General features: G+C 44.0%; 1 pseudogene; it reads right to left on the bottom strand.

Annotated features, from left to right (window-relative positions):
- Positions 1 to 5743: 5743 nt before the first annotated feature.
- LOC126428521 (5S ribosomal RNA) lies at positions 5744 to 5861 on the bottom strand (annotated as a pseudogene).
- Between the last annotated feature and the right edge of the window lie 18732 nt (positions 5862 to 24593).

Raw genomic sequence — 24593 nt, 5'->3', positions numbered from 1 at the left:
AAAACTAGGGTGACCAGACGTCCGGATTAATCCGGACACGTCCTTTTAGCTCTTTGTCCGGGACTCGGGTGGATTTTTACAGTGTCCGGCTTTTTCGCAAAGTTGAGCGTAATACTGTTAAATTTACAATTCGTGCCGTTCTACTGCTCTTTTCTTAAATACTTTAACTACTGGCACAGCTTTCGTGATAAACACGCACAAAGGCGGTGTTAGTAGGTGGCACCAGGATCGTCGATGTTATCGTTGATCGACCTATAAGCGAATGCAAATATCGATTATTAAAAATTTTCGTTTAGTATCTTCGCTTTGTATTGGCTTGGCTTCCTGTAGTGCACGTGTGATTTGTGAGTGTAATTTTTAACCGAGTGAGTGTACATTTTCTGGTGTTCTTTCCTGCAGTTATCCGGCTTTAAGAAAGGGAGAAATGAATTTGAAGCGGAATGTAAGATATGTGGAGACAGAACGTACGTCTCAGTGGCCAATAAAGGTAAGAAATACCTAGACAGATTAACTGTCATGGTTTTATTTCATTGTTTCATAGTCATTCAATTTATTTGTATTCGGAAGGTTAAAAGTGCAGTTTGTGGTGTCACCGTCAGACACCACACTTGCTAGGTGGTAGCCATTAAATCGGGCGCGGGCCGTTAGTATACGTCGGACACGCGTGTCGCCACTATCAGTGATTGCAGACCGAGCGCCGCCACACGGCAGGTCTAGTCTAGAGAGACTCCCTAGCACTCGCCCCAGTTGTACAGCCGACCTTGCTAGAGATGGTTCAGACGGTACACTGACTACATAGGCTCTCATTTGCAGAGACGACAGTTTAACATAGCCTTCAGCTACGCCTTTTGCTACGACCTAGCAAGGCGCCATATTCAGTTACTATAAGTACTACCTTCAAGAATGTATTCTGAACAGATAATATTGTGAATCATGTACCATTAATGGATTAAAGTTAAGTACCAAACTAATTACGTCCGCTTTCTGAATTCTAATTCCTTATCGTGTTCCAGACCCCACATCAGTATAGTTCTTCCCTCTTCACGCCAGCCTGCGTGAGCTAAAACGCGTGCATTTCGGCCTCCTCTAGTAATACGGTGTTGGCTCTTCTGCCAACACAACACAGTTTACAAACCATTACCTGCTGGTTGAATTGTAGATGTTGATGGCTGTGCGTCGAATGAAGGGAGGTGAACGGTCTTACGTTTTTCGCTTTGTAAACAATTCCGCGTTGTTGACATAACAAAACAATTGACGCCACACTGTCACCACAATCAATGCTTTTAATTTTTTTATATTGCTCAGTTAACCACCTGACCATCAGTAACATTCAACTACTAGTTTTACCGGCAATTCCCGGCAGTCACGTGACTTGTCCAAAGCTGCCGGGTGGTATCCTCATCTGCAAATAGCTCGCCGGCCGGAGTGGCCGAGCGGTTGTAGGCGCTACAGTCTGAAACCGCGCGACCGCTACGATCGCAGGTTCGAATCCTACCTCGGGCATGGATGTGTGTGATGTCCTTAGGTTAGTTAGGTTTAAGTAGTTTTAAGTTCTAGAGGACTGATGACCTCAGATGTTAAGTCCCATAGTGCTCAGAGCGATTTGAACATTTTTTTTTTTTTTTTTTTTTTTTTGCGAATAGCTCAAAAGGCTCAGAGCACTATGGGACTTAATATCTGAGGTCATCAGTCCCCTAGAACATAGAACCTAACTAACCTAAGGACGTCACACACATCCATGCCCGAGGCAGGATTCGAACCTGCGACCGTAACGGTCGCGCGGTTCCAGACTGAAGTGCCTAGAATCGCTCGGCCACATCCTCATCTGCAGTTTGTAATGGTACTTGAATTACGTAACCATTACAGCACCTCACCTCAACCTGTCGATACCAGCAATATTCTACTGTGTTTCTGTAAAATAATTAACATATTTCGGTGACAACATTCAGATTTGATTTCATTAATGTAGAGGTACTTTGATACATCGATATGTTTATATTGCGATGATATTATTCTTATGTGTATTCTTTCTTTTGTCAGTATGATCATTGACGTACTTGTAACTCTGATTTTTGGGCGCGTAAGCGGTTATTAGAGAGTCAAGTCTTGGTCGTCATGTTGAAAAGACGCAAATTGTAGTCACCTTATGAAATGTGAACTTTAACAGTGAGGAAGGTATTTTCAACTGTTCATGACGTCGCCTTTCCGGCTCAGGTCTTTTTTTAATATGTGACTTGTAAGTACTGCATCTTTTCCAGTCAGTACAAACTTTAATTTTATTAATGTATTATATACCTAATATGTTTTAGAACAGTTAGTCCAATTGTGAAGACAACGCTCGTAGTAGCGTTGAAACCAGGTTAATTTTGACTTAATATTTGTGACCGAGAGCTTATTTGTTCCAATACAATTTTCGAGTATGTTTTATATTGTGAAGTGATGTTGCAACAAAAGTAATGAAAAAGAAGTGTAACTTAAATTCGGAGTGCTGATTACTTTTTTACATCACCATTGTCGTAACTTGCAAAAGTTTAATCTTCAAGAATGGTTTATGAGACACATCTATAAAACTTTTGAATATCGCAGAATAACACCTAGGCCTCTTTGCATCCGAGCTTGGAATCATCACTACCTAGATTTTCGACGATTGAGCCACGAGTTCACAACGAGGCCAGTGTGGGAAACACGAAAAGATGAGTGCCTAGTTTATCGATTATTTCAAGAAATGACTTTATTAACTATCCTCTAATGACACCTGCTACATAATGTAACTTTGTTGTTGCCCTAAAATGCAATATTTAGCAGCGTGAGCAGCACTACAATCATGATTAATTTTTAACCTTTGTTGTGGTAGGGTTGTTACAAGTTCACCCGTTTGATGTGTCCTCTTTTTTCTTCCTTTGTCCTCCTTTTTAAACAATTGCGTCTGGCCACCCTAGGAAAAACAGTTTTTTTTTTAATTTTTGCTATCTGCCTTTCTGCTTCAGCTAACGTAAAAGTCCTCGGTGCTTGGCCTGGCTACGCACTACCGCCACGACACGAGCTGTCCATGTGAATACCGCTCAGCTACCCACGGAGAAAAGTGCTGAGTGCATGGCGCCGCTGAGGCGGAACCAATGGAGTGCCAAGGGTGTATGACGTGAGGCTCTCGGGTGATCAGCGACGAGATGTAGCCACGAAGGCGACGCGCTCTATACAACTTCAGTTCAGTGATAAGGGTTGATCGTATCAGAATCGACAGCAAGCCAACACCGACCGATTTCAGGTATACGGGAACTCGGGGCGGAACGGGATACTTAATGTTTAACAATATGTATAAAATAAGGGAACACAAGGAAACACTTCTTAAAGTTATAAAAAAACACCTTGCAGTGTAACCTTCCGCCCCATCCGCGGGGCAGAATGGGATAAGGTTATTTTTTCTTAAAGTAATGAATAAACGTTGAATTTGAATTACGAATATCGTGTTAAACTATGACAAAATGTTGTATAAAAGGCAATTCAGACTAAGGAATGTGTAATTTAAACAATTGAAAAGTCATTCTTCAAAATAAGAGAATATTTTAATGTCATTCTGAAAAATGTACAATGCTTAATAGCCACCAAACCACTAACTACTAGTCCTTTCGACGATTAGTCACAAATCAGTATTTCCTCTTCATCTTCACTGAATTCTGTGCCCGCTTGAAACACCTCTGTCATGCGACCCAGCCCTCATTAGAAACGGAGTAGAAGTCCCCACAGCAGAGACACTTAGCATCCTCTGTCTCTCATCCTCTCTCTCTCTCTCTCAGCACCCTCTCTCTCTCTCTCTCTCTCTCTCTCTCTCTCTCTCTCTCTGATTCTGATTCTCTCTTCTCCATCATCTTCTTCCTTTTATTTTTCTCAGGGTATTTGATGTCCTCTGGTTTTTTTTCTGGGTGTACAGTTTGATATTTTTCCCTTAAGTTGCATTGCACCTGACGTCTCTGTCCTGACATTGTTCATATTTGTGTAACCTCCTCTTTTCTGTAGGCCTACTTTACTTGCGACAGCTTTCTGCAGTTCCTTCTTATATGGAGAATCTGTTAATACGACGGTTTTTCCTTTTCGTGTTGTGGTCCGCCGAGTATTTTGACAGATTAGTGGGATTGGAATGACAGCCTCGAGTGATATCTGGAAAGCTGAGTTGTTCGGCGAACATAGCTGGTTGGGAGAGTTAAACTATGAAACTGCTACTTTGTTGAATCCCATTGCTCGAGCACCAGAGGTGTTTTCTGGCTTGCGAATAGACAGTGTAGGATGCCTCATAATAAATCCTTTAACCCAGTCTTGTCCAGTTAGACAAATGTGTTCGTCAAATCTGTGTGGTAAGCCATTTCTTTTGGCTAGTTGATAGGCTAGTGATCTGAGATCTTTCATTGTTAGACCAAAAAGTCTGCTTTCCATTGACTTGAGATATGTTACCAGCTCATGTTCTTGTTCTGTAGTGAACACTTTTTTAAATTTCCCATCTGATTTGTCAATTATGTAGTCAGGATTATTCGTAGCTTTAGGCACATATCTTTCAAATGTTAATTTCGGTACGCGGAACTGCTTAGATGCTTTTAAAAATCCCATTTGGGAATTTGAAATGGCTGAAACTGCCATTTCCATCGCTTTTACGTCCCATTGCTATCAGTCTTTCTCGTGTACGGTCCCACCATAGGGAACAGCAATGGGGAAAGAAAAAAGAATACAGTTTGCTTTCTACTTACATCAAAATATGACGGGGCAGAACGGGACACTATACCATTCTGCCCCATCCCGTTCCGCCCCAAGACCACTTTTGAGGTTAACAACTTTTATGGAGTGTGATAATTGACGTATTTAAACGCATTAAATAACTAAAGTATAACAAATGCCATGCACTTTAAGGGAATGTGTCATTTTAGGGTATACAGTTAACAATTAACAGCTTACCTGGCGTTGAAATTCACCAAACGTAAGAACAGCGCAAGCGGTAACGTGACGGACAACAATTCAATTAGGTCTCAAACTTCAAACTAAATAAAATTGGCTGCCCTAACTTCCCTTCCATTCGGAGAAATAGTTACATGCCCATACAACAGGTTGCAGCACTGTGTAGTCTAGAAAAGAGCAATTTCCCATTGCGCCCCGCTATCCCGTTCTGCCCCGAGTTCCCCTACATGCCGACGATGCGAGCTGAAGATGAAGGAGATAGAGAAAGTGTGTGAGGATATTGGAAGGGTAATACAGTACGTGAAGGGAGATGAATATCTAATAGTCATCGGGGACTGGAATGCAGTTGTAGGGGAAGGAGCAGAAGAAGGGTTTGGGACAAGGAATGAGAGAGGACGAAGACTAATTAAGTTCTGCAATAAATTTCAGCTAGTAATAGGGAATATTCTGTTCAAGAATCACAAGAGAAGGTATACTTCGAAATAGGCGGGTGGTACGAGATGATTTCAGATTACGTCACGGTCAGGCAGAGATTCCGAAATCAGATAGTGGGCTGTAAGGCGTACCCAGGAGCAGATCACAATGTAGTAATGATGAAGAGTAGCACTCCGTCTTCAGGCCACAAGTGGCCTACCGGGACCATCCGACCGCCGTGTCATCCTCAGTGGAGGATGCGGATAGCATGGGCCTGGGGTCAGCACACCACTCCCCCGGTGGTTATGATGGTATTCTTGACCTAAGTAGCTACTATTCGGTCGAGTAGCTCCTATTGGCATCACGAGACTGAGTGCACTCCGAAAAATGGCAACAGCGCATGGCGGCCTGGATGGTCACCCATCCAAGTGCCGGCCACGCCCGACAGCGCTTAACTTCGGTGATCTCACGGGAACCGGTGTATCCACTGCGGCAAGGCAGTTGCCTGATGAAGAGTAGGCTGAAGTTAAAGAGATTACTCAGGAAGAATGAGTACGTAAAGAAGTGTGAAACAGGAGTACTATGGGAAGATGACGAGTCACGCTTGAAGTTATCTAAGGCTATAGATAGAGCAATAAGGAATAGCTCAGTAGGCAGTACAGGCGAAGAGGAATGGACATCTCTAAAAAGGGCAATCACAGACGTTGGAAAAATAAACATAGGTACAAAGAACGTAACTGCGAAGAAATCATGGGTAGTAGAAGGTATACTTTAGATGATCGACGGAAGAAGGAAGTACAAAAATTATCACGGAAATTCAGGAATACAGAAATACAGGCCGCTGAGGAATGAAATACACTACTGGCCATTAAAATTCCTACACCAAGAAGAAATACAGATGATGAACAGGTATTCATTGAACAAATATATTATACTAGAACTGACTTGTGATTACATTTTCACTCAATTTCGGTGCATAAATCCTGAGAAATCAGCACCCAGAACAACCACCTCTGGCCATAATAATGGCCTTGATGCGCCTGGGCATTGAGTCAAACAGAGCTTGGATGGCGTGTACAGGTACAGCTGTCCATGCAGCTTCAACACAATACCACAGTTCATCAAGAGTAGCGACTGGCGTATTGTGACAAGCCAGTTGCTCGGCCACCATTGACCAGACGTTTTCAGTTGGTGAGAAATCTGGAGAATGTGCTGGCCAGGGCAGCAGTCGAAGATTTTCTGTATCCAGAAAGGCCCGTACAGGACCTGCAACATGCGGTCGTGCATTATCCTGCTGAAATGTAGGGTTTCGCAGCGTCGAATGAAGGGTAGAGCCACGGGTCGTAACACATCTGAAATGTAACGTCCAGTGTTCAAAGTGCCGTCAATGCACACAAGAGGTGACCGAGACGTGTAATCAATGGCACCCCATACCATCACGCCGGGTGATACGCCAGTATGGCGTTGATGAATACGCGCTTCCAATGTGCGTTCACCGCGATGTCGCCAGACACGGACGCGACCATCGTGATGCTGTAAACAGAACCTGGATCATCCGAAAAAATGAAATTTTGTCATTCGTGCACCCAGGTTCATCGTTGAGTACATCATCGCAGGCGCTTCTGTCTATAATGCAGCGTCAAGGGTAACCGCACCACGGCCACCGAGTCGATAGTCCATGCTGCTGCAAACGTCGTCGAACTGTTCGTGCAGATGGTTTTTGTCTTGCGAACGTCCCCATCTGTTGAGTCAGGGATCGAGACGTGGCTGCACGATCCGTTACAGCCATGCGGATAAGATGCGTCATCACGACTGCTAGTGATACGAGGAGGTTGGGATCCAGCACGGCGTTCCGTATTACCCTCCTGAAGCCACTGATTCCATATTCTGCTAACAGTCATTAGATCTCGACCAACGCGAGCAGCAATGTCGCGATACGATAAACCGCAATCGCGATAGGCTACAACCCGACCTTTATTAAAGTCGGAAACGTGATGGTACGCATTTCTCCTCCTTGCACGAGGCGTCACTACAACGTTTCAAAGGCAACGCCGGTCAACTGTTGTTTGTGTATGAGAAATCGGTTGGAAACTTTCCTCATGTCAGCACGTTGTAGGTGTCGCCACTGGCGCCAACCTTGTGTGAATGCTCTGAAAAGCTAATCATTTGCATATCACAGCCTCTTCTTCCTGTCGGTTAAATTTCGCATCTGTAGCGCATCCACTTCGTGTTGTAGGAATTTTAATGGCCAGTAGTGTACTTCAGTCGGCTTTCTAATACATAAATATTTTTGTGTTGTAAGGTATTGTATTGAACTGGGGACCTAGAAACGACGGAAAGGCTTCGTCCCGCCGTACCCCTCAGTGGTTCACAACCCGACAGCAGGCTACAACAGTCCACCCACCCCACTGCCGCCCCACACCTTACCCAGGGCTATTGTGCGGTTCGGCCCCCAGCTAATCCGCCGGGCGGATTCGTGCCGGGGACCGGCACGTGTAACCAGGCGGGCAAATATTTTTATAAGTCTAATTGCTTTTGCTTCAAAAGCGAATGTACTGAAGATTCTTGCCGTTTGTGGCTCAGATGCGGCGAAAATTGTGGAATTGGTTTCTTCTCTACTGGGAAACAGTTTTGCTGCTTTTATTCTTGCATTTAACGCGAATCTCTTGCCCAACCTAAAGTCCCGAGCGACTGGAAAAAAGCGCAGGTGTCGCCTGTATATAAGAAGGGTAGAAGGACGGATCCTCAAAGTTACAGACCAATATCCTTAACATCGGTTTGTTGCAGGATTCTCGAACATATTCTCAGTTCGAATATAATGAATTTCCTTGAGACAGAGAAGTTGCTGTCCATGCATCAGCACGGCTTTAGAAAGCATCGCTCCTGCGAAACGCAACTCGCCCTTTTTTCACATGATTTCTTGCGAACCATGGATGAAGGGTATCAGACGGATGCCATATTCCTTGACTTCCGGAAAGCGTTTGACTCGGTGCCCCACTGCAGACTCCTAACTAAGGTACGAGCATGTGGGATTGGTTCCCAAATATGTGAGTGACTCGAAGACTTCTTAAGCAATAGAACCCAGTACGTTGTCCTCGATGGTGAGTGTTCATCGGAAGTGAGGGTATCATCTGGAGTGCCCCAGGGAAGTGTGATAGGTCCGCTGTTGTTTTCTATCTACATAAATGATCTTTTGGATAGGGTGGATAGCAATGTGCGGCTGTTTACTGATGATGCTGTGGTGTACGGGAAGGTGTTGTCGTTGAGATACTGTAGGAGGGTACAAGATGACTTGGACAGGATTTGTGACTGGTGTAAAGAATGGCAGCTAACTCTAAATATAGATAAATGTAAATTAATGCAGATGAATAGGAAAAAGAATCCCGTGATGTTTGAATACTCCATTAGTAGCGTAGCGCTTAACACAGTCACGTCGATTAAATATTTGGGCGTAACATTGCAAAGCGATATGAAGTGGGACAAGCATGTAATGGCAGTTGTGAGGAAGGCGGATAGTCGTCTTCTGTTCATTGGTAGAATTTTGGGAAGATGTGGTTCATCTGTAAAGGACTAAAACACTAATAGAACCTATTCTTGAGTACTGCTCGAGCGTTTGGGATCTCTATCAGGTCGGATTGAGGGAGGACATAGAAGCAATACAGAGGCGGGCTGATAGATTTGTTACTGGTAGGTTTGATCATCACGCGAGTGTTACGGAAATGCTTCAGCAACTCGGGTGGGAGTGTCTGGAGGAAAGGAGGCGTTCTTTTCGTGAATCGCTGCTGAGGAAATTTAGAGAACCAGCATTTGAAGCTGACTGCAGTACAATTTTACTGCCGCCAACTTATATTTCTCGGAAAGACCATAAAGATAAGATAAGAGAGATTAGGGCTCGTACAGAGGCATATAGGCAGTCATTTTTCCCTCGTGCTGTATGGGAGTGTAACAGGGAGAGAAGATGCTAGTTGTGGTACGAGGTACCCTCCGCCACGCACCGTATGGTGGACTGCGGAGTATGTATGTAGATGTAGATTCTTTTATTGTCACGCAAATCTGGTTTTTCCTTCAGCTACAGTTGTCGTAGTTTATTTGCTACGTTAAATAATGTAGGTATTGCACTCCATACACGTTTCCTGTGTTCCACATGCACTAATTTAACCGAAGTGTAGTGAAGAAAACTTCACGTATTTGAGTCGCCATTGTATAAAAGTTCAGGTCTTCTGCTGTTTACCAGCAATTTTTTGTTCTTATTCTCCAGGAAATATCTGTAGGTTACGAGAAATTCGTAAATGGTTCAAATAGCTCTGAGCACTATGGGACAACTTCCGAGGTCATCAGTCGCCTAGAACGTAGAACTACTTAAACCGCCGGCCGGGGTGGCCGAGCGGTTCTAGGCGCTACAGTCTGGAACCGCGCGACCGCTACGGTCGCAGGCTCGAATCCTGCCTCGCGCATGGATGTGTGTGATGTCCTTAGGTTAGTTAGGTTTAAGTAGTTCTAAGTTCTAGGGGACTGATGACCTTAGAAGTTAAATCCCATAGTGCTTAGAGCCATTTGAGCCTACTTAAACCTAACTAACCTGAGCATATCCCGCACATCCATGCTCGAGGCAGGATTCGAACCTGCGACCGTAGCGGTCGCGCGGTTCCAGACTGTAGCGCCTAGAACCGCTCGGCCACTGCGGCCGGCAAAATCGTAAATAAACTGTTCAGTAATGTCGCGGTTACACCTCTTACAAGGGAACCTCCCCATCGCACCCCCCTCAGATTTAGTTATAAGTTGGCACACTGGATAGGCCTTGTTACTGCGTGAAGAGTTTGACAGAGCACTGGAAGACCTAAGTCGAAACCATCTAGTGAGCAAGATGTATGAAACAGGCGAAATACCCTCAGACTTCAAGAAGAATATAACAATCCCAATCCCAAAGAAAGCCGGTGTTGACAGATGTGAAAATTAGCGAACTATCAGTTTAATAAGCCAAGGCTGCAAAATACTGACGCGAATTCTTTACAGACGAATGGAAAAACTGGTAGAAGCGGACCTCGGGGAAGATCAGTTTGGATTCCGCAGAAATGTTGAAACACGTGATGCAGTACTGACCCTACGACTTATCATAGAAAATAGATTAAGGAAAGGCAAACCTATGTATCTAGCATTTATAGACTTAGGGAAAGCTTTTGACAATGTTTACTGGGATACTCTCTTTCAAATTCTGAAGGTGGCAGGGGTAAAATACAGGGAGCGAAATGCTACTTACAGTTTGTACAGAAACCAGATGGCAGTTATAAGAGTCGATGGGCATGAAAGGGAAGCAGTGGTTGGGAATGGAGTGAGACAGGGTTGTAGCCTCTCCCTGATGTTATTCAATCTGTATATTGAGGAAGCAGTAAAGGAAACAAAAGAAAAATTCGGAGTAGGAATTAAAATCCATGGAGAATAAATAAAAACTTTGAGGTTCGCTGATGACATTGTAATTCTGTCAGAGACAGCAAAGGGCCTGGAAGAGCAGCTGAACGGAAATGACAGTATCTTTAAAGGGGGATATAAGACGAACATCAACAAAAGCAAAACGAGAATAATGAAATGTGGTCGAATCAAATCGGGTGATGCTGCGGGAACTAAATTACGAAATGAGACGCTTAAAGTAGTAAATGAGTTTTGATATTTTGGGAGCAATTAACTGATGATGGTCGAAGTAGAGAGACTATAAAATGTAGACTGGCAATAGCAAGGAAAGAGTAATTTGTTAACAATGAGTATAGATTTAAGTGTGAGGAAGTCGTTTTAAAGTATTTGTATGGAGTGTAGCCATGTATGGAAGTGAAACGTGGACGATAAATAGTTTAGATTGTTGTTGTTGTGCTCTTCAGTCCTGAGACTGGATTGATGCAGCTCTCCATGCTACTCTATCCTGTGCAAGCTTCTTCATCTCCCAGTACCTACTGCAGCCTACATCCTTCTGAATCTGCTTAGTGTATTCATCTCTTGGTCTCCCTCTACGATTTTCACCCTCCACGCTGCCCTCTAGTACTAAATTGGTGATCCCTTGATGCCTCAGAACATATCCTACCAACCGATCCCTTCTTCTAGTCAAGTTGTGCCACAAATTTCTCTTCTCACCAATTCTATTCAGTACCTCCTCATTAGTTACATAGTTTAGATAAGAAGAGAAAAAAGCTTTCGGAATGTGGCGCTACAGAAGAATGCTGAAGATTAGATGGGCAGATCACATAACTAACCACCACTCAATTTTGACGTCCTGGATCCATTAACGACGAAGCTCGTAGCGATCGGACAGCTCCACACACGCTCCGATACTGCGCAGGGAGTGCCAGTGGACCCAGCCCACTGCACCGGGCGGAGATAACTTCCCTGGTCCGCAGCAACCGACCGACTCCTCTCAGAATGCCGACCACATCTAAAATAGTCGTCAGTGAAATAACGCCAACTACACACACAACCTGACAAACACTTGCACGCAGACCTGAACAATAGCCAACAGTAACTAAGCACGCACGAACACAAATCGGGAGTCGATGCACACACACACAGCCGACTCTTGAACGATCGGCGAGCCAAAACGCGACGTTCGGTAGGGCGACCGACCAACGATCCACCGAGACCGCGGGCCGGCTCAAGTGATGCGTGGCGGCTATGGTCAGGCGAGCCATGTCGACGCAGACCTCACTGCTGCTCCAACCCTACTGCGCTAGTGCCGCATTGCAACTCCCCGACTGGCAGGTCCGGACTGCGCTCCAGACGCGTTCCAACTGACTGGCTGCCCGAACTCCCGACCCGAACTCGCTTACGACAGGGGAAGTAATAGCAGTCTAGCAAAGATACTACGAGAGGGGATATATCGATACGCGCTGCTAGCGCCGCTCACGGTGAGGCAAAGCAGCAACCCAGTGACAGTAGTAATTTAAATTAACGTAGTGAGGTGGAAGTAGGTCAAGAACAGGATGTAAAATACATGACGGCGGGAACACGAGCCACACACGGCTCACGCGGTTCTATCGATATTGTTTATCACCTAGAACCGACTTGACAGAAAATCCTAGGAAGTTCTGGTCTTACGTTAAATCAGTAAGTGGCTTGAAACAGCATATCCAGACACACTGGGATGATGATGGCATTGAAACAGAGGATGACACGCATAAAGCTGAAATACTCATCACCTTTTTCCAAAGCTGTTTCACAGAGGAAGACCGCACTGCAGTTCCTTCTCTAAATCCTCGCACAAACGAAGAAATGGCTGACATCGAAATAGGTGTCAAAGGAATAGAAAAGCAACTGGAATCACTCAACAGAGGAGAGTCCACTGGACCTGACGGGATACCATTTCTATTCTACACAGAGTACGCGAAAGAACTTGCCCCCCTTCTAACAGCCGTGTACCTTGGATTCAAATGGCTCTGAGCACTATGCGACTTAACTTCTGAGGTCATCAGTCGCCTAGAACTTAGAACTAATTAAACCTAACTAACTTAAGGACATCACACACATCCATGCCCGAGGCAGGATTCGAACCTGCGACCGTAGCGGTCGCTCGGTTCCAGACTGTAGCGCCTAGAACCGCACGGCCACAGCCGTGTACCGCAAGTCTCTAGAGGAACGGAAGGTTCCAAATGATTGGAAAAGAGCACAGGTGGTCCCAGACTTCAAGAGGGGTCGTCGAGCAGATGCGCAAAACTATAGACCTATATCTCTGATATCGATCCGTTGTAGAATTTTAGAACATGTTTTTTGCTCGCGTATCGTGTCATTTCTGGAAACCCAGGATCTACTCAGTAGGAATCAACACGGATTCCGGAAATAGCGATCGTGTGAGACCCAACTCGCTCTATTTGTTCATGAGACCCAGAAAATATTAGATACAGGCTCCCAGGTAGATGCCTTCTTTCTTGACTTCCGGAAGGCGTTCGATACAGTTCCGCACTGTCGCGTGATAAACAATGTAAGAGCCTACGGAATATCAGACCAGCTGTGTGGCTGGATTGAAGAGTTTTTAGCAAACAGAACACAGCATGTTGTTATCAATGGAGAGACGTCTACAGACGTTAAAGTTTATATTGGTCTGCAGAACGGTTTTTTCAAACGGGAGCCTCTGTAGCGCAATAAATTGCAGTAACAAATGGAAGAAGACACTATATTTGCCTTTCTTTTTTAGGTTTTCTAACGACCCTAACATGGGAACCTCCCCATCGCACCCCCCTCAGATTTAGTTAGAAGTTGGCACAGTGGATAGGCCTTGAAAAACTGAACACAGATCAGTCGAGAAAACAGGAAGAAGTTGTGTGGAACTATGAAAAAATAAGCAAAATATACAAACTGAGTAGTCCATGCGCATCATAAGCAATATCAAGGCGAAGGTCAGCTCCGGAGCGCCGTGGTCCCGTGGTTAGTGTGAACAGCTGCGGCACGAGTCTCCCATCGCGTGAAAATTTTAATTTTTTTATTTTCAGTTTATGTGACAAACTCTTATGTTTTCATCACTTTTTTGGGAGTGATTATCACATCAACAAGAAAACCTAAATCGGGCAAAGTAGAAGGATCTTTTTACCCATTCGCCAAGTGTACAAGTTAGGTGGGTGGACAACATATTCCTGTCATGTGACGCACATATCATCTTCATCTACATTCTCTTCCATTTCTATAATATTGTCCCCAAGAACATCGCCCTTGTATAGACCCTCTATATACTCCTTCCACCTTTCTGCTTTCCCTTCTTTGTTTAAAACTCGGCTTCCATCTGAGCTCTTGATATTCATGCAAGTGGTTCTCTTTTCTCCATAGGTCTCTTTAATTTTCCTGTAGGCAGTATCTATCTTACTCCTAGTGATATGCGCCTCTACATCCTTACATTTGTCCTCTAGCCATCCCTGCTTAGCCATTTTGCACTTCCTGTCGATCTCATTTTTGAGACGTTTGTATTCCTTGTTGCCCTCTTCATTTACTGCATTTTTATATTTTCTCCTTTCATCAATTACATTCAGTATGTCTTCTGTTACTCAATGATTTCTATCATCCCTAGTCTTTTTACCTACTTCATCGTTTGCTACCTTCACTATTTCATCTCTTAAATCTACCCATTCTTCTTCTACTATTTCTTTCCCCCATTCTTGTCAGTCGTTCCCTAATGCTCTCCCTGAAGCTCTCTACAACCTCTGGGTCTTTCAGTTTATCCAGGTCTCCTCAAATTCCCACCTTTTTGCAGTTTCTTCAGTTTTAATCTACAGTTCATAACCAATAGATTGTGATCAGAGTCCACATCTGCCCCTGGAAATTTCTTATAATTTAAAACCTGGTTTCTGAATCTCTGTCTTACCATTATATAATCAATCTTTGACCTTCCAGTATCTCCAGGCTTCTTCCATGTATACAACCTTCTTTTATGATTCTTGAACCAAGTATTAGTTATGATTAAGTTATGCTCTGTGTAAAATTCTACCAGGCGGCTTCCTCTTTCATTCCTTACTCCTCTTCCATATTCACCTACTACGTTTCCTTCTCTTCCTTTTCCTACTATCCAGTCACTCATGACTATTAAATTTTCGTCTCCCTTCACTATCTAAATAATTTCCTTTATCTCATCCTACATTTCATCAATCTCTTTGTCATCTGCGGAGCTAGTTGGCATATAAATTTGTACTACTGTGGTAGGCGTGGGCTTCGTATCTATCTTGGCCACAATAATGCGTTCACTATGCTGTTTGTAGTAGCTTACCCGCATTCCTATTTTCCTATTCATTGTTAAACCTACTCCTGCATTACCCCTATTTGATTTTGTATTTATTCACCTAACCTAACCAGAAGTCTTGTTCCTCCTGCCACCGAACTTCACTAATTCCCACTATATATAACTTTAACCTATCCATTTCCCTTTTTAAATTTTTTAACGTACCTACCCGATTAAGAGATCTGACATTCCACGCTCCGATCCGTAGAACGCCAGTTTTCTTTCTCCTGAAAAGATTATGGTAATATATTTTAAAATTTTGAAATTTAATTGTGGCCTTCAGCCATTTGTATTGCATCTTGCATATTTTTGTTCTATCTACTCTGCGTTGAGGCTTTTCCCATAGCTGTGATATATGTTTTTTAATTATTTTATTTGCTATTTTAACTGCATTTTTATTTTGTTGATTTTTAAGATTTCTTGTTTGGAGGCCTTCAGCCATGACAGAGTTGCATTTGGTAAAGGGTCGGCTATGTGCCGCACGGTTGTAAATGTTTTATTAAATTACAATAAATTAGAATTAGAAGGTGAAACTGACCCCAACCTTATTTGGCCCTTTTCACAATCCTAATTACCTGTTCTGCCCAGGGGGTTTAGCAGGCGTCTCACTGCGTATATTAGCTAGGTGTGTCAAGCGAAAGTAAAATCCGCACCCGGTAATTTTGTTACGCTTCATAAATATTTCACGAAGCGGTACATGATAGATGTCGTGAATCTGGGTCTGTTACATTACAATAATTTTTGGAGAGCGCGGGTTTCTTAGACTCTGCGCTGGTGCTTGTGTGTCATTTAAATATTGGTTATGGTGATCGTAGATGTATTGTTCTGCATTAGCGTGATTCGAACTCTACGAGCAATTGACGCAACAGTTCGTGAAAATGTGTTCCAGATTTCTATCGCTGCAGATCTAGCGACCTCTTTTTGTTCCATCTCCATGATGCGCAATTGTTGTTGTTGTGGTCTTCAGTCCTGAGACTGGTTTGATGCAGCTCTCCATGCTACTCTATCCTGTGCAAGCTTCTTCATCTCCCAGTACTTACTGCAGCCTACATCTTCTGAATCTGCTTAGTGTATTCATCTCTTGGTCACCCTCTACGATGTTTACCCTCCACGCTGCCCTCCAATGCTAAATTTGTGATCCCTTGATGCCTCAGAACGTGTCCTACCAACCGGTCCCTTCTTCTTGTCAAGTTGTGCCACAAACTCCTCTTCTCCCCAATTCTGTTCAATACCTCCTCATTAGTTACGTGGTCTACCCATCTAATCTTCAGCATTCTTCTGTAGCACCACATTTCCAAAGCTTCTATTCTCTTCTTGTCCAAACTATTTATCGTCGATGTTTCACTTCCATACATGGCTACACTCCGTGCAAATACTTTCAGAAACGACTTCGTGATACTTAAATCTATACTCGACGTTAGCAAATTTCTCTTCTTCAGAAACGCTTTCCTTGCCATTGCCAGTCTACATTTTATATCCTCTCTACTTCTACCATCATCAGTTATTTTGCTCCCCAAATAGCAAAACTCCTTTACTACTTTAAGTGTCTCATTTCCTAATCTAATTCCATCAGCATCACCCGATTTAATTCGACCACATTCCATTATCCTCGTTTTGGTTTTGTTGATGTTCATCTTACATCCTCCTTTCAAGACACTATCCATTCCGTTCAGCTGCTCCTCCAGGTCCTTTGCTGTTTCTGACAGAATTACAATGTCATCGGCGAAACTCAAAGTTTTTATTTCTTCTCCATGGATTTTAATACCTACTCCGAATTTTTCTTTTGTTTCCTTTACTGCTTGCTTAATATACAGTTCGAATAACATCGGGGAGAGGCTACAACCCTGTCTCACTCCCTTCCCAACCGCTGCTTCCCTTTCATGCCCCTCGACTCTTATAACTGCCATCTGGTTTCTGTAGAAATTGTAAATAGCTTTTCGCTCCCTGTATTTTACCCCTGCCACCTTCAGAATTTGAAAGAGAGTATTCCAGTCAACATTGTCAATAGCTTTCTCTAAGTCTACAAATGCTAGAAACGTAGATTTGCCTTTCCTTAATCTTTCTTCTAAGATAAGTCGTGAGGTCCAGCGTTTTAAAAAATGGTTCAAATGGCTCTGAGCACTATGGGACTCAACTGCTGAGGTCATAAGTCCCCTAGAACTTAGAACTACTTAAACCTAACTAACCTAAGGACAACGCACACACATCCATGCCCGAGGCAGGATTCGAACCTGCGACCGTAGCGGTCGCGCGGTTCCAGACTGTAGCGCCTAGAACCGCTCGGCCACCAGCGGCCGGCTAGCGTTTTAAAATATTATGCATGTCACTCATAGAAATAACCGTGAAACACGTTCATGGTAAGAATAAACCTGATGTAAACATTGTGCCATTTATTCTTCCGCGTGTGCTGGAATCTCATTGTGGATTTCGTTTCACCTTGAGCAGATGCCAAGCTGTGACGAGTAAGGTCGTAAGGGCACGTTTTTTGCTGTTACAGTCATACAGATATAATAATAATGCGGGACGACAGCTTCACCGGCGCATTAAACTCGGGACAGCACTGCCCAGCCAGTGGCCCAACTAACCTGCAATGCCGTGAGCAGTTGCAGTTCAGAGATAAAAAGGGACGAGAAAAGAAACAACCAATATAGCCTCGAAAGTCATTTAATCTTTAAAGAGAATGTAATAATGTTCCGCAAAACGGCAGGACTACTGCGAGCTTCTTAGGTGACCAGACGGAAAGCATAAAATGCTCTCTTTCTCACCTGATGTAGTATTCTAATTACAAGCAAGAGTGATGAAAACTCCTGACTTAAACACAGGATAATTTTTCTGAGTGAGCTGTGTGTGATGCAAAAGCGTACTGCAGGGATTTCACCGTACTTTTGAATACTGAAGCCATTGGAGGTATTAATTACAGTGAGTCGTCTGGTAATCTCTTAGCTCCTTCGTTATCCGAATCGGAGAAATACGTTTCAGTTCTGGAACTGTCATCTGCTACATCGATAACGAGGCTATCAACAACAGAATCCACGAAGCCAACCAGGCTCCGCATTTTCTCTTCTTCTTTTATGACGAGCCGTTCTACACTCATGCTCATAAATTAAGGATAATGCTGAGACATGGTGAAACAACGCTCTGGTGGGCGGTTTGCGGGTTTCAATCACATGGGGGATGATCACGCGGTGCATGTGACCTGCGGTCATCGCACGATGGCGCTGGCAGCAGTCCACATACGCAGAGGTGCGTTGGTGCATGTCAGAGTACGGTGCAGCGAGTAAGTGTGCAGACGTTTTCAGACGTGCTAATGGTGACTGTGTGTTGAAAGTGGCTCAAAGAACACGTACTGATTACGTTATGAGGGGTAGAATACTAGGGCGACTGGAGGCTGGTCAAACACAGCAGGTCGTAGCGCCGGCCCTCCGTGTACCACGAAGTGTGATCTCAAGATTATGGCAACGATTCCAGCAGACAGGAAACGTGTCCAGGCGCTACAGTACGGGACGTCCACAGTGTAAAACACCACGAGAAGACCGATACCTCACCATCAGTGCCCGCAGACGGCCATGGAGTACTGCAGGTAGCCTTGCTCGGGACATTACCGCAGCCATAGGAGCAGTTGTCTCCAAACACACAGTTTGCATACGACTGTACAGACACTGTTTATTCGCCCGCAGACCTCCAAGGTGCATTCCACTGAACCCTGCTCACAGGAGAGCCCGTAAAGCCTGGTGTCAAGAACACAGTACATGGTCATTGGAACAGTGGTCCCATGTTATTTTCACGGACGAGTCCTGGTACAGTCTGAACAGTGATTCTCGCCTGGTTTTCACCTGCTGTGAACCAGGAACCAGATACCAACCGCTTAATGTCCTTGAAAGGGACCTGTATGAAGGTCGTGTTTTGATGGTGTGGGGTAGGATTATGATTGGTGGACGTACACCCCTGCATGTCTTAGACAGAGGAACTGTAACAGGTCAGGTGTATCGGGTAGTCATTTTGCACCAGTATGTCCGCCTTTTCAGAAGTGCAGTGGGTCCCACCTTCCTCATGATGGATGATAACGCACGGCCCCACCGAGCTGCCATCGTGGAGGAGTACTTTTAAACATAAGATATCAGGCGAATGGAGTGGCCTGCCTGTTATCCAGACCTAAACCCCATCGAGCACGTCTGGGATGCTCTCGATCGACTTATCAATGCATGTCTTCAAACCCCTAGGACACTTTAGGAGTTCCGACAGGCACTGGTGCAAGAATGGGAGGCTATACCCCAGCAGCTGGTCGACCACCTGATCCAGAGTATGCCAACCCGTTGTGCGGCCTGTGTACGTATGCATGGTGATCATATCCCATATTGATATCGGGGTACATGCGCAGGAAACAGTGGCGTTTTGTAGGATATGTGTTTCGGGACGGTTTTCTCAACTTATCACCAATACCGTGGACTTACAGATCTGTGTCGTGTGTGTTCCCTATATGCCCATGTTATTAGCGCCAGTTTTGTGTAGTGGCACGTTGTGTGGCACCACATTCTGAAATTATCCTTAATTTATGAGCATGAGTGTATATAGACCCGTTTCTCTGTCACACCCTGTACATGGGAGTTCGATTCCTTACACAACCGTGTACGTGGTTCTGGGGGAGGGGTGCGGCGGGGGGGGGGGGGGGGGGCGTGAAGATAAAGCCGTCAGCACACGAACCGTGCATTCGAACATTGAGCGTGCCGAGTTTCTGACGTCATAGCGTGGAATAGCACGTTGTGTCGGCTAATGTGAGAGTCAGCGCCGACACAAACAGGGAAGGAGAGAAGTTGTAATGGCCGCTGTCGAGAATCCAAAATGATCTGTACGTAACATCTGGAGATTAATAGACCACTTTATTTCTAAAAAGAAAAGAAACATAACTTTTCGCTATGAGGTGGCTTGATGTGCTTCCTGTGTAAGTACTTTTGTCCACTATTACTGCTCGCAGAACGCAGGCTAAGTAGCGTCTTCCTATTACTCAGTAGTGACACTCTCTAAGTCTGGGACCGAACTGGGCCCGACCAGCGATGAGCTTCTGGCGTCCCCGAATCTACGACGTTTTCGGACCGGGGCAATAAACTTGATAGTGGTGCCCTCCCCCCTCGATCGTGATCATAAGTCAGTGGTTGCATCAATGACTACAAGTGTAATAAGAAATGCCAAGAAAGGAACGAAAATATATTTGCTTAACAAGAGTGATAGGGCACAAATCGCAGAATATCTGAGTGACCACCATCAAACGTTCATTTCTGAGGAAGAGGATGTGGAACAAAAATGGAAAAAATTCAGAAACATCGTCCAGTACGCCTTAGATAAGTTCGTACCGACTAAGGTCCAAAGCGAGGGGAAAGATCCACCGTGGTATAACAATCATGTACGAAAGGTACTACGGAAACAAAGAAAGCTTCATCATAGGTTTAAGAGTAGTCGAATCATAGCTGATAAGGAAAAGCTGAACGAAGCGAAAAAGAGCGTAAAGAGAGCAATGAGAGAAGCATTCAACGAATTCGAACATAAAACATTGGCAAACAATCTAAACAAGAACCCTAAAAAGTTTTGGTCATATGTAAAATCGGTAAGCGGATCTAAATCCCCTATTCAGTCACTCGTTGACCACGATGGCACCGAAACAGAGGACGACCGAAGAAAGGCAGAAATACTGAATTCAGTGTTCCGAAACTGTTTCACTGCGGAAAATCGTAACACGGTCCCTGACTTCAGCCGTCGCACGGACGCCAAAATGGAAAATATTGAAATAAACGATATCGGAATTGAAAAACAACTGCTATCACTTAGTAGCGGAAAAGCATCCGGACCAGACGAGATACCCTTAAGATTCTACAGTGATTATGCTAAAGAACTTGCCCCCTTTCTATCAGCAATTTATCGTAGATCGCTGGAAGAACGTAAAGTACCTAGCGACTGGAAGAAAGCGCAGGTCGTTCCCATTTTCAAGAAGGGTCATAAATCAGATGCGAATAATTATAGGCCTATTTCGCTTACGTCAATCTGTTGTAGAATAATGGAACATGTTTTGTGTTCTCGTATTATGACGTTCTTAGATAATACAAATCTCCTTCATCATAACCAACATGGATTCCGCAAACAGAGATCATGTGAAACTCAGCTCGCCCTATTTGCCCAAGAAATTCACAGTGCCGTAGACACTGGCGAGCAGATTGATGCCGTATTCCTGGACTTCAGGAAGGCATTTGATACGGTTCCGCACTTACGTTTAGTGAAAAAAATACGAGCTTACGGAATATCGGACCAGGTTTGTGATTGGATTCAGGATTTCCTAGAAGAAAGAACACAACATCTCATTCTTAACGGTTCAAAATCTGCAGATGTAGAGGTAATTTCGGGAGTACCGCAGGGAAGCGTGATAGGACCTTTATTGTTTACAATATACATAAATGACTTAGTTGACAACATCGGTAGCTCCGTGAGGCTATTTGCAGATGACACGGTTGTCTACAAGAAAGTAGCAACATCAGAAGACTCGTACGTACTCCAGGAGGACCTGCAGAGGATTAATGCATGGTGCGACAGCTGGCAGCTTTCCCTAAACGTAGATAAATGTAATATAATGCGCATACATAGGGGCAGAAATCCATTCCAGTACGATTATGCCATAGGTGGTAAATCATTGGAAGCGGTAACGACCGTAAAATACTTAGGAGTTACTATCCGGAGCGATCTGAAGTGGAATGATCACATAAAACAAATAGTGGGAAAAGCAGGCGCCAGGTTGAGATTCATAGGAAGAATTCTAAGAAAATGTGACTCATCGACGAAAGAAGTAGCTTACAAAACGCTTGTTCGTCCGATTCTTGAGTATTGCTCATCAGTATGGGACCCTTACCAGGTTGGATTAATAGAAGAGATAGACATGATCCAGCGAAAAGCAGCGCGATTCGTCATGGGGACATTTAGTCAGCGCGAGAGCGTTACGGAGATGCTGAACAAGCTCCAGTGGCGGACACTTCAAGAAAGGCGTTACGCAATACGGAGAGGTTTATTATCGAAATTACGAGAGAGCACATTCCGGGAAGAGATGGGCAACATATTACTACCGCCCACATATATCTCGCGTAATGATCACAACGAAAAGATCCGAGAAATTAGAGCAAATACGGAGACTTACAAGCAGTCGTTCTTCCCACGCACAATTCGTGAATGGAACAGGGAAGGGGGGATCAGATAGTGGTACAATAAGTACCCTCCGCCACACACCGTAAGGTGGCTCGCGGAGTATAGATGTAGATGTAGATGTAGATCGTTGAAGACAGGACTTACAAACTTTTAAAAAATCGATTTTTCAAAACTATGTTCATTTTGTAGCGCAGATCCTTCTGAAGAGTTTGATATATAAAACATTAATGTTTGAGGAAATGCAATAAATTTTATTTGGTCTTTGCCAAAGTGCAGTGCCACGTCTCTTCACACAGCTTCTTCTATCGCACGTCACTGTATTTCGCTCTGTGGAATTCGAAAGAGTATAATTTTGTAATGTAAGCCATCAATCCTATATTCAGGACAGTGGAAATTAGAATGTCCTTTGGTGCCTCTCGAACTCGCAGTTCGCCCGTCTGACATCCTACCCCCTTAAAAAACTCACAATTTATACTGGGTGAGATTATTTGTCACCGGAAAATCTACATTCTTTATCGCCTATTAGCTAATAACTTTATCTTTTGTGTGTCATAAATTTAAGTACAGGAAATATGAAACCAGTAAAGACAAGAGACAAGCAAGACAGTACACGTTCCTTCAGTCATTAGGTCCCATCATTTTTCACTCTAATCTTGCTACAGCTTCACACGGCGTGCTTTCCTTTCAGCGAAAGGAAATATTACCTCATCAAAGTTGATCAAACTTTTTGTTACATGAAAAATCCAAATGCTTTTGTGTAATACTGAAAAGGCTCTTAATACGAATAATACTCAAAACTTGCGTAGTTCCTCGATTTGATTACGTCTATTTCGTCACTGTTTGCTAGATAAAACGAAATAACCCTTTCGATTATTGCAGTAATTGTAACACACGCCAAATAAGCGAGACTGTTTTGGCGCAAATGGCCATTTTTATGTACCTCATTTACATAAATAACAAGGCAGAATATATAAATAATTCACAAAGCACCAATATTATATGAATTAAGCCCACAACAAGCAATTTATGTTAAGAAATAGTTTCACATTTCATCCGTATGCTCCAATATCTCAAGCATGAGATGGAAAAGTAGTATAGTACGAAATTTTTATGTAAATTTGGAATCGTTATATTCCTCTACATAATTTTTGTGATATCCCCGGTTTTCCTCATTCCTCGTTCTAACAAACAATCTTGTCACCATTAATTCTGTAACTATTCCTGCTATTATCAAAATTTATTCTCTAGTTAATTGCGCTAACGCTGTTAAAATCACCAGTTCAGTTATCCCGTGTTTATTCTCCAGTTAGATGTTATTACACGTTCGTACAACGCCTTTCTCACGCTATTCCGAGAATAGGAGCTAAGCGGCTGCTAACCGGGAACTTTGCAGCTGGTCCTTAGTAGGATAGCTGTCTGGCAAAAAGTTTTTATCAAAATTTCGTTTTCTTGGGTACCCTGAGAAGATAATATGTGATCATTCTTACCTGTTGTTTCTATTAGCTGTTTATTTCCATTCTGGTAGCCTGAATCTATGTTCGAAATGTGTGTGAATTCCTGAGGGACCAAACTGCTGAGGTCATCGGTCCCTAGACTTACACACTTAACACATATCCATGCCCGAGGGGGAAATCGATCCTCCAACAGGTGGGGCCACACATTCTGTGACATGGCACCTCTAACCACGCTGCCTGAATCCATCGATTTTGGTAATGATTATGATAACATTTATCATTCGCGCAGACAACGGCCTTGCCGCAGTGGATACACTGGTTCACATGAGATCTCCGAAGCTAAGCGCTGTTGGGCGTGGAGAGCACTTGGATGGGTGACCATCCAGCCGCCATGCGCTGTTGCCATTTTTCGGGGTGCAGACAGCCTCGTGATGCCAATTGAGGAGCTACTCGACCGAATAGTAGCGGTTTCGGTCAAGAATACCATCATAACCACCGGGAGAGCGGTGTGCTGACTACACACCCCTCCTATCCGCATCCTCCGCTGAGGATGACACGACGGTCGGATGGTCCCGGTAGGCTACTCGTGGCCTGAAGACGGAGTGCTTTTATCATTCAGACACCACATAAACAAACAGCGACTGGCATTCACCCATTCGGATTTATTTGGCCCAGCCCGAATAGCGCTGTCCCCTTTTTGCCTGTGGGGAAGATTTTTGTTTCTAGATGAGGTGGGGATTCCCCTGGCAGAGACATCACGTACACCATGCATGCATTCAAAAATCATCTTATGACTCGGTCAAAAATCTGCTGAGAATGTGTTAAAAAAACTTCAAAAACCGACAAGGATGTGTTTCAAAATCATG

Source organism: Schistocerca serialis, chromosome 12 (genome assembly GCF_023864345.2).
Source record: "Schistocerca serialis cubense isolate TAMUIC-IGC-003099 chromosome 12, iqSchSeri2.2, whole genome shotgun sequence".
Lineage (NCBI taxonomy): Eukaryota > Metazoa > Arthropoda > Insecta > Orthoptera > Acrididae > Schistocerca > Schistocerca serialis.
The sequence above is the reverse complement of the archived record's forward strand: the minus strand, read 5'-3'. Positions and strand labels throughout refer to the sequence as shown.